General features: G+C 40.9%; 1 long non-coding RNA gene across 3 annotated transcripts in view; it reads right to left on the bottom strand.

The window, feature by feature from the left end:
• LOC111091862 overlaps positions 1-12517 on the bottom strand; it is a 58160-nt gene that overhangs the window by 31414 nt on the left and 14229 nt on the right. For 2 of the 3 annotated variants that reach the window (XR_005376818.1, XR_005376821.1), the window contains exons 2-3: positions 7258-7421; positions 6876-7030 (exon numbers count right to left, since the gene is read on the bottom strand). The exons of the other annotated variant lie outside the window; for it this stretch is intronic. This is a non-coding gene — a long non-coding RNA (uncharacterized LOC111091862). The remainder of the gene's footprint in view (positions 1-6875; positions 7031-7257; positions 7422-12517) is intronic. 3 annotated transcript variants of the gene reach the window in all.

Raw genomic sequence — 12517 nt, 5'->3', positions numbered from 1 at the left:
CTAAAATAGAAGGGAGTTTGTTGAATATGATCACCAAATCTCAATTTTCTTCATTAATAAAAATCACTTGACTTCTGAATTATCTGGGCTTCTACTCAGAATTTAGGAATATACGTATGTACCATTTGGGGAGGGAGGGAGAAAGAGTAAAAGTGATGTTGAGTATGTAGCTGGCAGCTAGTCTCCACTTTGTTCTTGAAAAACTGGGAACTAAATATGTGAATGATCTTCAATTTCACCCTGTTTTTAACCTTATACTTACCATGCCTATCTCTTTCCTGTCAAACACACACATCTTAAACAAATCTCCACCCCTACTCTTTGTGGACAGAAGCACATTGGCCTTAAAAGCTTGAAGGCAACTCTCTCTCTCTCTGTCTCATTAATAAATACAAAATCTAAAAAAAAAAAAGCTTGAAGGCAAAACAGCAACCAGGAAACTTAAGCTCTGGTACCTAGAATATTCACATTCTTTTTTTTATTAAGATTTTATTTATTCATTCATGAGAGACACACAGAGAGAGAGAGGCAGAGACATAGGCAGAAGGGGAAGCAGGCTCCATGCAGGGAACTCGATGTTGGACTCGATCCCAAATTAGGAGTTCTGGGATCATGCCCTGAGCCAAAGGCAGACACTCAACTGCTGAGCCACTTAAGCATCCCGAATATTCACATTCTTAGAGACAGAAAGTAGAATAGTGTTTACCAGGGTAGGCAGGTGGGGGGGGGGGAGTGGGGAGATATTACATAATTAACCTTTAATAGGTATAGAATTTCAGTTTGGAAAGATGAAAAAGTTCTGAAGATGTGGTGATGGTTGTACAAGGTTAATGTATTTCAAATATCTTAATCTTTCATTTGTAAACTATATGTCAATAAAGCTAAAATAAGAGGAGGAGGGGCAGGATGGCAGAAGAGTAGGGTCCCCAAGTCACCTGTCCCCACCAAATTACCTAGATAACCTTCAACTCATCCTGAAAATCTACGAATTCGGCCTGAGATTTAAAGAGAGACCAGCTGGAATGCTACAGTGAGAAGAGCTCGCGCTTCTATCACGGTAGGAAGAGGGGGAAAAAGAAATAAAGAAACAAAAGGCCTCCAAGGGGGAGGGGCCCCGCGAGGAGCCGGGCTGAGGCCGGGGCGAGTGTCCCCAGGACAGGAGAGCCCCGTCCCGGAGGAGCAGGAGCTGCACCGACCTTCCCGGGCGGAAAGGGGCTCGCAGGGAGGTGGAGCAGGACCCAGGAGGGCGGGGATGCCCTCGGGCTCCCCGGGACAGTAACAGCAACTGCGGGCCCAGGAGAGTGCGCCGAGCTCCCTAAGGGCTGCAGCGCGCACGGCGGGACCCGGAGCAGCTCGGGGGGCTCGGGGGCGGCTCCGCGGAGGGGGCTGCGGGGCGGGAGCAGCTCGGGGGGGCTCGGGCAGAGGAAGAGGCTCCACGGAGAGGGCTGCGGGGCGGGAGCGAATCCAACAGCGCAGGCCCCGGAGCACAGGGCGCCGAGACACAGCCCAGGATCCGGCCTCCTCGGGACAGGCAGAGGCCAGGAGGGCCCAGGACAGCGAGGACGCTCCTGCCCCAGCTGAGCAGATCAGCGGCCCCACCCGGAGCCTCCAGGCCCTGCAGACGGAGAGCTCCGGAGTTACTGTGGGAGCTGACTCCAGGGCTGTAGAGCTGGCCCCGCCACTGCGGTTGTTCCTCCTGGGGCCTCACGGGGTAAACAACCCCCACTGAGCCTCACAGTGGCTTCACCAGATAAACAGCTTAAATATCTTTCACTGAGCCCTGCACCAGGCAGGGGGCAGAGCAGCTCCCCCAAGAGCTGACACCTGAAAATCAGCACAGCAGGCCCCTCCCCCAGAAGACCAGCTAGACAGACCAGTTCCAGGGGAAGTCAAGGGACTTACAGTATACTGAATCAGAGGATACTCCCCCGTGTTTTCTTTTCTTTTCTTTTTTTTGTTTTTTTTTTTGTTTGTTTCTTTGTTTTTTTGCTTTTTGATTTGTTTGCTTACCCCACCCCTTTTTTTCCTTTCTTTCTTTTTTTCTTTTTTCCTTGCTTTTTTCTTGTTTCTTTTTCTCTTTTCTTTCCTTCCTTCTCTTCTCTCTTTTTCTCCTTTTCCCAATACAACTTATTTTGGCCACACTGCACGAGCAAAATGACTAGAAGGAAAGCCTCACCTCAAAAGAAAGAATCAGACACAGTCCTCTCTCCCACAGACTTACAAAATTTGGATTACAATTTAAAGTCAGAAAGCCATTTCAGAAACACTATTATACAGCTACTGGTGGCTCTAGAAAAAAGCATAAAGGACTCAGGAGACTTCATGACTGCAGAATTTAGATCCAATCAGGCAGAAATTAAAAATCAATTAAATGAGATGCAATCCAAACTAGAGGTCCTAACGACAAGGGTTAACGAGGAGGAAGAACGAGTGACTGACATAGAAGACAAGTTGATGGGAAAGAGGGAAACTGAGGAAAAAAGAGACAAACAATTAAAAGACCATGAGGATAGATTAAGGGAAATAAATGACACCCTGAGGAAGAAAAACCTACGTTTAATTGGGGTTCCCGAGAGCGCCGAAAGGGCCAGAGGGCCAGAATATGTATTTGAACAAAACATAGCTGAAAACGTTCCTAATCTGGGAAGGGAAACAGGCATTCAGATCCAGGAAATAGAGAGATTCCCCCCCTAAAATCAATAAAAACCATTCAACACCTCGACATTTAATAGTTAAGCTCGCAAATTCCAAAGACAAAGAGAAGATCCTTAAAGCAGCAAGAGACAAGAAATCCCTGACTTTTTGAGGAGGAGTATTAGGGTAACAGCAGACCTCTCCACAGAGACCTGGCAGGCCAGAAAGGGCTGGCAGGATATATTCAGGGTCCTAAATGAGAAGAACATGCAACCAAGAATACTCTATCCAGCAAGGCTCTCATTCAGAATGGAAGGAGAGATAAAGAGCTTCTAAGACAGGCAGAAACTGAAAGAATATGGGATCATCCCCTGCATATTCTCAGACCATAATGCCTTGAAATTAGAACTAAATCACAACAAGATGTTTGGAAGGACTTCAAACACATGAAGGTTAAGGACCATCCTGCTAAAAGATGAAAGGGTCAACTGGGAAATTAAGGAAAAATTAAAAAGATTCATGGACAGGCCAATAACCAGGGAGGAAATCGAAGCAGTCATCAAAAACCTCCCAAGACACAAAAGTCCAGGGCCAGATGGCTTCCCAGGGGAATTCTATCAAACATTTAAAGAAGAAACTATAACTATTCTACTAAATCTGTTTGGAAAGACAGAAAGACATGGTGTACTTCCAAATTCGTTCTATGAGACCAGCATCACCTTAATTCCAAAACCAAAGACCCCACCAAAAAGGAGAATTATAGACCAATATCCCTGATGAACGTGGATGCGAAAATTCTCAACAAGATATTAGCCAATAGGATCCAACAGTACATTAAGAAAATTATTCACCATGACCAAGTAGGATTTATCCCCGGGATGCAAGGCTGGTTCAACACCCATAAAACAATCAATGTGATTCATCATATGAGCAAGAGAAAAACCAAGAACCATATGATCCTCTCATTAGATGCAGAGAAAGCGTTTGACAAAATACAGCATCCATTCCTGATCAAAACTCTTCAGAGTGTAGGGATAGAGGGAACATTCCTCGACATCTTAAAAGCCATCTATGAAAAGCCCACAGCAAATATCATTCTCAGTGTTGAAGCACTGGGAGCCTTTCCCCTAAGATCAGGAACAAGACAGGGATGTCCACTTTCACCACTGCTGTTCAACATAGTACTGGAAGTCCTAGCCTCAGCAATCAGACAACAAAAAGACATTAAAGGCATTCGAATTGGCAAAGAAGAAGTCAAACTCTCCCTCTTCGCTGATGACATGATACTCTACATAGAAAACCCAAAAGCCTCCACCCCAAGATTGCTAGAACTCATACAGCAATTTGGCAGCGTGGCAGGATACAAAATCAATGCCCAGAAATCAGTGGCATTTCTATACACAAACAATGAGACTGAAGAAAGAAATTAAGGAGTCAATCCCATTTACAATTGCACCCAAAAGCATAAGATACCTAGGAATAAACCTCACCAAAGAGGTAAAGGACCTATACCCTAAAAACTATAGAACACTTCTGAAAGAAATTGAGGAAGACACAGAGGGATGGAAAAATACTCCATGCTCATGGATTGGAAGAATTAATATTGTGAAAATGTCAATGTTACCCAGGGCAATTTACACATTTAATGCAATCCCTATCAAAATACCATGGACTTTCTTCAGAGAGTTAGAGCAAATTATTTTAAGATTTGTGTGGGGTCAGAAAAGACCCCAAATAGCCAGGGGAATTTTAAAAAAGAAAACCATATCTGGGGGCATCACAATGCCAGATTTCAGGTTGTACTACAAGCCTGTGGTCATCAAGACAGTGTGGTACTGGCACAAAAACAGACACATAGATCAATGGAACAGAATAGAGAATCCAGAAGTCGACCCTCAACTTTATGGTCAACTAATATTCGATATAGGAGGAAAGACTATCCACTGGAAGAAAGACAGTCTCTTCAATAAATGGTGCTGGGAAAATTGGACATCCACATGCAGAAGAATGAAACTCGACCACTCTCTTTCACCATACACAAAGATAAACTCAAAACGGATGAAAGATCTAAATGTGAGACAAGATTCCATCAAAATCCTAGAGGAGAGCACAGGCAACACCCTTTTTGAACTCGGCCACACTAACTTCTTGCAAGATACATCCATGAAGGCAAAAGAAACAAAAGCAAAAATGAACTACTGGGACTTTATCAAGATAAGAAGCTTTTGCACAGCAAAGGATACAGTCAACAAAACTAAAAGACAACCTACAGAATGGGAGAAGATATTTGCAAATGACATATCAGATAAAGGGCTAGTTTCCAAGATCTATAAAGAACTTATTAAACTCAACAGCAAAGAAACAAACAATCCAATCATGAAATGGGCAAAAGACATGAACAGAAATCTCACAGAGGAAGACATAGACATGGCCAACAAGCACATGAGAAAATGCTCTGCATCACTTGCCATCAGGGAAATACAAATCCAAACCACAATGAGATCCCACCTCACACCAGTGAGAATGGGGAAAATTAACAAGGCAGGAAACCACAAATGTTGGAGAGGATGCGGAGAAAAGGGAACCCTCTTACACTGTTGGTGGGAATGTGAACTGGTGCAGCCACTCTGGAAAACGGTGTGGAGGTTCCTCAAAGAGTTAAAAATAGACCTGCCCTACGACCCAGCAATTGCACTGCTGGGGATTTACCCCAAAGATGCAGATGCAATGAAACGCCGGGACACCTGAACCCCGATGTTTCTAGCAGCAATGACCACAATAGCCAAACTGTGGAAGGAGCCTCGGTGTCCATCTAGAGATGAATGGATCAAGAAGATGTGGTCTATGTATGCAATGGAATATTACTCAGCATTAGAAATGACAAATACCCACCATTTGCTTCAACGTGGATGGAACTGGAGGGTATTATGCTGAGCGAAATAAGTCAGTCGGAGAAGGACAAACATTATATGTTCTCATTCATTTGGAGAATATAAATAATAGTGAAAGGGAATAGAAGGGAAGGGAGGAGAAGGGGGTAGGAAATATCAGGAAGGGAGACAGAACATGAAGACTCCTATCTCTGGGAAACGAACTAGGGGTGGTGGAAGGGGAGGAGGGCGGGGGGTGGGTGTGAATGGGTGATGGGCACTGAGGGGGGCATTTGATGGGATGAGCACTGGGTGTTATTCTGTATGTTGGTAAATTGAACACCAATAAAAAATAAATTTATTATTAAAACAATAAATAAATAAAGCTAAAAAAAAACCATACTCATCCTAAGTAAACACACACACAACAATGTGAATGTACTTAAAGCCACTAAACATAAAAAAATGGTTGAAATGGGAAGTTTTATGTTATGTATAATTTATCACAACAACAGCAAAGCTTGGTGACTTGGAACTGGTTTATGGTGATGCAAAATGTTCTACAAGCCTCACTAAAGATTGCATACACCACATTGCAGTTCTATAATTTAAAGAGGGTTTAATTGTTTAGTGGAGCAGGACAAGTACAATATATGTATTCAACTATTTTGTCAAATTAAATTATTTTCTATTTAAGACTTTTTCCAATTTCTATTGGAAATTGAAGATGCATATTACATATGGCTGGAAAATTCACAGTTGGGTGTGTGTGTGTATGCGTGTGTGTGTACAGAGCCAGGGAGAGAGAGAGAGAGAGAGGTAGAAACAAATAACGTAGATCCAAGGCAGAAAACTATTGTCATAATCAGGAGTCCTAGAAAGAACAATGGAATTAAGTGATTGTATTTTTATTCCTTTTCCCCTCCCTGCCTTATCATATGCTCTTAGGTAAGCCATATGCCTTTCTTAACAGTATGTTTTCTTATCTTTAAAGTAAAATCTCGTAAAACATATGGGTTATTATAAAGATTCAATACATGTAAATATTCAACACAAGTGCTAAGCACTTCACACATGATAAAATGTAACCTCTGCTGTTCTTGCCATTTTGTGGTACAGCGGTCCTCCTCCTCCTTTATCCACATAGGATATATGCCAAGAGCCCCAGTGGACGTCTAAAACCATGGATAGTACTAAACCCCATGTGTAGTATTTTCCCCCCACACATACCTATGATAAAGTTTAATTTAAAATTAAGATAAGATATTGACAACAATAAATAATTTATAAATAGAACAATAATAACAATATACTGTAATGAAAGTCATATGAATGTGGTCTCTCAAAAAAACCTGTCCTGTACTCACTCACCTTTCTCCTTGTGATGATGTAAGATGATAAAATGCCCACGTGATGAGATGAAGTGAGAATGGGCATTGTGATGTAGTGTTAGGCTACAAATGACCTTATGATAATACATCAGAAGGTGGATCATCTTCTTCCACACCACAGTTGATCACAGGTAACTGAAACCAAAGGAAGCAAAACTCCAGATAAGGGAAAACTACTGTAATTCTTAACGTCATTCTCTTCTTGTCCTAGCTAGCCACTACATCACAAAACACAGCTTGTTAAGAAAGACTGGAATGCTGGTAAACTCCTCTCAATGAAATTTGATCCATCCCAAAAATCAAATCTCCATCAGCTTTGAAGCAGAGTTTCTATAGTCTGCATTCCCCAGGACTCAGCTCACCTTCCAAAGGAGTGAAGATTCAGAGCAAGTGGTCAGATAAAAAAAGGAAAGGCTCAGATGGAAGGGCAAGAGCAGAGTCTGGCATGACTTATGGCAGCAGGCTTCCTTTCTCAGCATGAGCTGCAATGTGGCTGAACCCTCTGCTGGCCACCAGACATCTGGAGCTGTTCAAGGAAAGGGAAAATTAGGACCTAGACAGTTGAAAATATTGTATATGCCTCCAAGTACCAAAGAGAAAAGGTAGAGAAAGAGAATGACTTTAGTGAAAGTATTCCCTGGTCTTGAGATCTGGAAATTTGATTCAAGTGACAACACTGTTTACCGTCATGTTGGTCAATACAGTAGTCATTAGACACACATGACTATTGATATTTAAATTGAAATTAATTATTGCTAAACTGAACTTAAAAATCAGTTCCTCAATCATAGTAGCCCATTTAAAATGTTTAATAGCCACATGCAGCTTGTGGCTACTTTGACAGGACAGCAAAAGAAAATGAACATTTCCATCACTGCCGAAAGTTTTATTGGACATTGATCTGTAGGGGAAAGACAAAAGAAAATCGATTGAAAACATCTAGCCACACAGATTTTCTTGGCTTCTTCTGCAAGGATCTTGATTCGCATGTGGTCTGGAAACTATAAGAAACCCACAGGGGAATTCAATTAGAACTTTTGACCAACTAGCTTCTGCCTTGTGACAAAAATCCTCATTCCTTAGTAAAGACACCACAGAGAAGGACTGTGGACTCTCAGATAAAGGATTCAAGTGTCATTTGCTAAGGCAGTATCTTTCAGTGGATTCTTTAACCTACAAGGGCTCTCCAGAGGTCACTGATGATTTGCCATTTTCCTGGATACATTTACATTTTGCTTGACAGGGGGACTCTTTCCTAGGTTTCAGTCCTCTTGGTGGAAAGAATGCAAAGCTCTCCACAGTGTCAGTTCAAACTCTGACTTCCCTTCTCTGGACATTCTTCCCCAAGCAAATTAACATCAAAATGACAATATTTAAAGACACATTTATAATTATGCTTCAGTCTAGAAGAAGGATTCAGGATCTTGGCATGTAATCTACCAGCAAGTAGGTTGAAGGTGGCCAACCTTCAAAGACCCTTGGGTCAGTGAATAAAAGATATGCAACTGAGTCATAGGAATGGGTTTTAATCAGCCAAATCCAGAAGTTGGAACATTCCAGAAGAAAACTGGCCTGGACTCTTTAAAAAAAGAATCAATGTCATGGGAAAATTGGGACAACTGTTTCAGATAAAAGAACCAAAGAGATATAACTGAATGTAATATTTATACCTTGATCAGATGCTGCTTCAAAGATTAAAGAAATGCAACTATAAAAGATATTTTAGAGCAATTGAGAAATGTTTATCATGAATTGGATATTAAGTGATGCATGGCATTAAAATTAATATTCTCAGAAGTGATAATATCATTAGGTTGATGCAGGAAAACTTCTGTATTAGAAAAATGCATGCTAAATGAAATACTTAGGGAGAGGTCTCATAGTGTCTCCAACTTTAAAATGTTTAGGAAAAAAAGGGTAAATATAGAGAAGTTAAGCAAATATGGCAAAACATTAGTTAATTGTTGGATCTAGATGGTATATAGATAGTTATTATTTTATTTTGCAACTTTTCTCCATGTTTGAAAATATTCAATGTAGAAGTTTGGGTTGTGGAAGAATATGAATGAATTTGAGAAGAACTAAGCTTTAAGAAAGAAAAAGTCCTTAACTCCATTTCATTCAAAAAAGACCAAAAATCTAAAGAGATGAAATGCAGGGAGTACTATATGCCATAACTCGTGCCCACAAAGAAGCCAAGTCCAATTGCATTATTAGATTGAATACTTTTGGGTGTTACCATGTGCCAAGAACCAAACTCGGCACTGTATATACATAATTTAATGCATTCTTCACGATGCCCCTGAAACTAGAATCATTATCCTAATATCAGTTGGTCACATTTGAATCACTTGGTCGAGCTTACATAGCTATGAAGCAGCAGAGCTAGAATGCAACCCCAAATCTAGTCGCCTCTTGTTATTTTAGCATCAATAGTAATTCTTCCCCATTAGATTTGATAGTGAAAGAGAAGAGGTCTTAATTCTAAATAAATAAATAAATAAATAAATAAATAAATAAATCCTTTTTTTTTTTTTTTTTTTTAAATGAGGGAAAAATAATGAGAGAGAGGTGGGGAGTTGGGGAGAGAATTCACTCTGGCTACTGGGACTTTAGCAAATCTTTTAGATTCTAGTCCTCAGGATTATATGGGGAAAGTTATAGGTTCCCAAATCATACTGCAGCTCTAGTATCCTTTATCAAGCACAAGGGTACTGAATGGATTGAGACTGTCTATGGTATCTTGTAGGCCTAAATGGATTGTCAAAATCAGCTTTCTCTCATCACCCTAGGAATGAGTTAGGTCATTGCCTCTATGCCAGCTACAAGTTCCATTTTACTCATAGCTAGCTCTTGAGATATTTTTCTCTTTCTCTAACAAGCTAGAAATTTCTTGAGATATGTTACTGAATTTTTTGTCTTTCATTTGTTCATGAGGTAAACTTTTAGTGAGATAATTCAGCCAAGAATCTCTTAAATTCTGAACATTCTCATTGAGCCTCCACCATGAAATATTTTATGTATTGCTTATTTCCTATAACTATAATAAGGCACAATCCTATAATCTCCTACTTAGCACTTCTTGCCAACTTGTATTCTAGGCATACAGAATAAAAAAGATGATAATTGAGACCATTCATATACCAACAGCTCCCAATGTTATTAGAGTATAAACATTTTGGGATTTCTGAGATGCTGTCATCAATGAAAAAGCCTACCTTAAGTGATACTTGGGTTTCCATTAGTAAATAGCTTCCAGTACACATAGCCTTGTACTAGGTACACAGAAAACACTGAGATGATACACACTGTGTAGAGTGTAATTTCTTGGTGGCAAACCACACCCTTATTAATGCACCTGCTTAATTTTGCATGAGCTCCATCGCTGCAATTGTTACTGCAACATAACTTGCAGGCCGATATCTTTCCCCACTTAATGTGAGTTTTAGGAGTGCAAAGACAAAGACTTTTTGGTTTCTTTGCCACCCTAATAGTAAAGTGCCAAGCACATATTCCACTTCAGCTGAATGAATAAATGGGTTCATGCAAGTTTTATTGGGAAAGTTGGGATACATTATGACACATGAAAAACAAACAGACCATCCAGAGCAAGTTGTCAAATCCTAGTTTTCTATGGTTGATATTTCAATGACCCCTGTCCGAGGCCAAGGCACCAAGATCTTTTTTGTCTGGATTGCTGAAACAGGCTAGAATAGTACAACTGCCTCTACCTCTGCCACCCTACTATTACAAATCCATACAAATTCTCTGCAAGCAGCCATGAGAGACAGGAATCTCTGAAAAGACAGTGACATCACCATAATGATGACATAGGTTGTTCCTGATTTTGTCCCCTCACAAGAACAACTAGCAATTATTTATAAACACGAGAGTCTAGAGAGAGTTTTAGAACACAGGAAGAGGCTGAAGCATCCCGTGCACCACAAGGACCAAGAAAAATGCCTACACATTGACTTCATTGCTCCTCTCCCAGGCCAGCACAACACAAGGTGAAGAGATCTCCCCTGAGTCTCTGGTTCCTCCACTGGGAAAAGAGAGCCCAGGGGGAACAACCAACAACTGCATCATTATGTTTTTTTTCATGAGGATATCTCTGGCTTTAACCTACAGGTGTTGTAGGAGAATCTGCAGGACTCAACCACTGGGAATCTGACCACAATGGGGAAGGAGAGAAGTTGGCAACAACCAACATATGGATCTTGCAGACAAGTTCATACCTGCAGTGCCCAAATAATAATCCCAACCAGCAGCTTTGCTCATCTGCAGAACAAAGTCAGCAGTAACTTTGGCCAGGGAATTCATTGCAGTGCAGATCTACCTGATTCAGATCCTTAAATGATAAATTTTTCTGGCCCTACAGCCTGGTTTGCCTACACTCAGGTAAGGAGCTGAGTCATAGCCACATCAACTCAAGAGAGTGTCTACTGGCCATATTTGTAGCAATGTTTGAGCAGAGGGCAGGTGGAGCTGACTGCTCCTATACCAAAGCCACTATTGGGTATTCAGGATTCCCCTGCTATCCATAGGCAGGGGTATTAATTCATAGCTGAGGCTGAGGTTAGCTTTGTGTCCCTCACAACTGAAAAACTTTTTTGAGAAAAATTGAGAGACACTTGAAGTGGGGCCCCTTCACATCCCACCCAGGCAAGGAAACAGACATAGTCCAACCCCCTGTGGAGAGTGTCTCCTCGTCTCTTCCAACCAAAAAGGCTGGTAAGAACACCTGGAAGCTTTGTATGTCAGCAATACTTGAGCCGAGAGACAAGCAGGTAGAGGTAATAGTCTGAAGATGAAAGCCACAGCCTGTTTCTGCCAGGGAACTTGGGGCATTGATGACTTAATACAACAAAAAGTTTTATTGGCTTTAGAGCTGCTTCTTCCACTGCACCTGGTAGGGAAACTAATTCATAGCCCTTCTCAGTGCTGAACACAGCCTTCAACCTGCTCGACTGTGGAACCTAACTAAAGCATATGAGAAGCTATGTAGCTCATCTGAGAGCCCTGACAACAGTAGCACTTGAACAGTGGCACTGTTGGAAAGCCATAGTCTGTAAGCACAGAGCAAAATCAGTGGCCTTACCAGTGCATACTCTTGCATGATTTGAGTCCCCAAACAATAAGCCACACAGGTTTCTGGGGTGCAGTAAAAGCAGTTCTAACAGGGGAAATTCATAGCAATAAACACCTACACTGAGAAGCTATAAAGCCTAAATAAATAACCTCAATCTATGCCTTAAGGAACTATAAAAAGAAGAACAAACTGAGCTCAAAGTTAGCAGACAGAAGGAGATAATAAAGATTAGGGCATAAACAAATGAAATAGAGAACAGAAAACAATAGAAGAGATTAACCAAAGAATTGGTTCTTTGAGAAGATGAATAAAATTAACAAACCCTTAGCTAGACTAACCAAGAGGGAGGAACCAAATTAATAAAATTATAAATGAAAAGGGAGACATTATAACTGATACCACAGAAATACAAAAGATTATAAGAGGCTACTGTGAACCAGTATACACCAACACAATGAACACCTAGAGGAGATGAAAAACTTTTTAGAAATATATATCCTATCAAGAAAGAAATAGAAAATATGAACATA

The sequence above is a fragment of the Canis lupus genome, chromosome 23 (genome assembly GCF_011100685.1).
Source record: "Canis lupus familiaris isolate Mischka breed German Shepherd chromosome 23, alternate assembly UU_Cfam_GSD_1.0, whole genome shotgun sequence".
In the NCBI taxonomy this organism is placed as follows: domain Eukaryota; kingdom Metazoa; phylum Chordata; class Mammalia; order Carnivora; family Canidae; genus Canis; species Canis lupus.
This window is presented reverse-complemented; position numbering and strand designations above follow the sequence as displayed.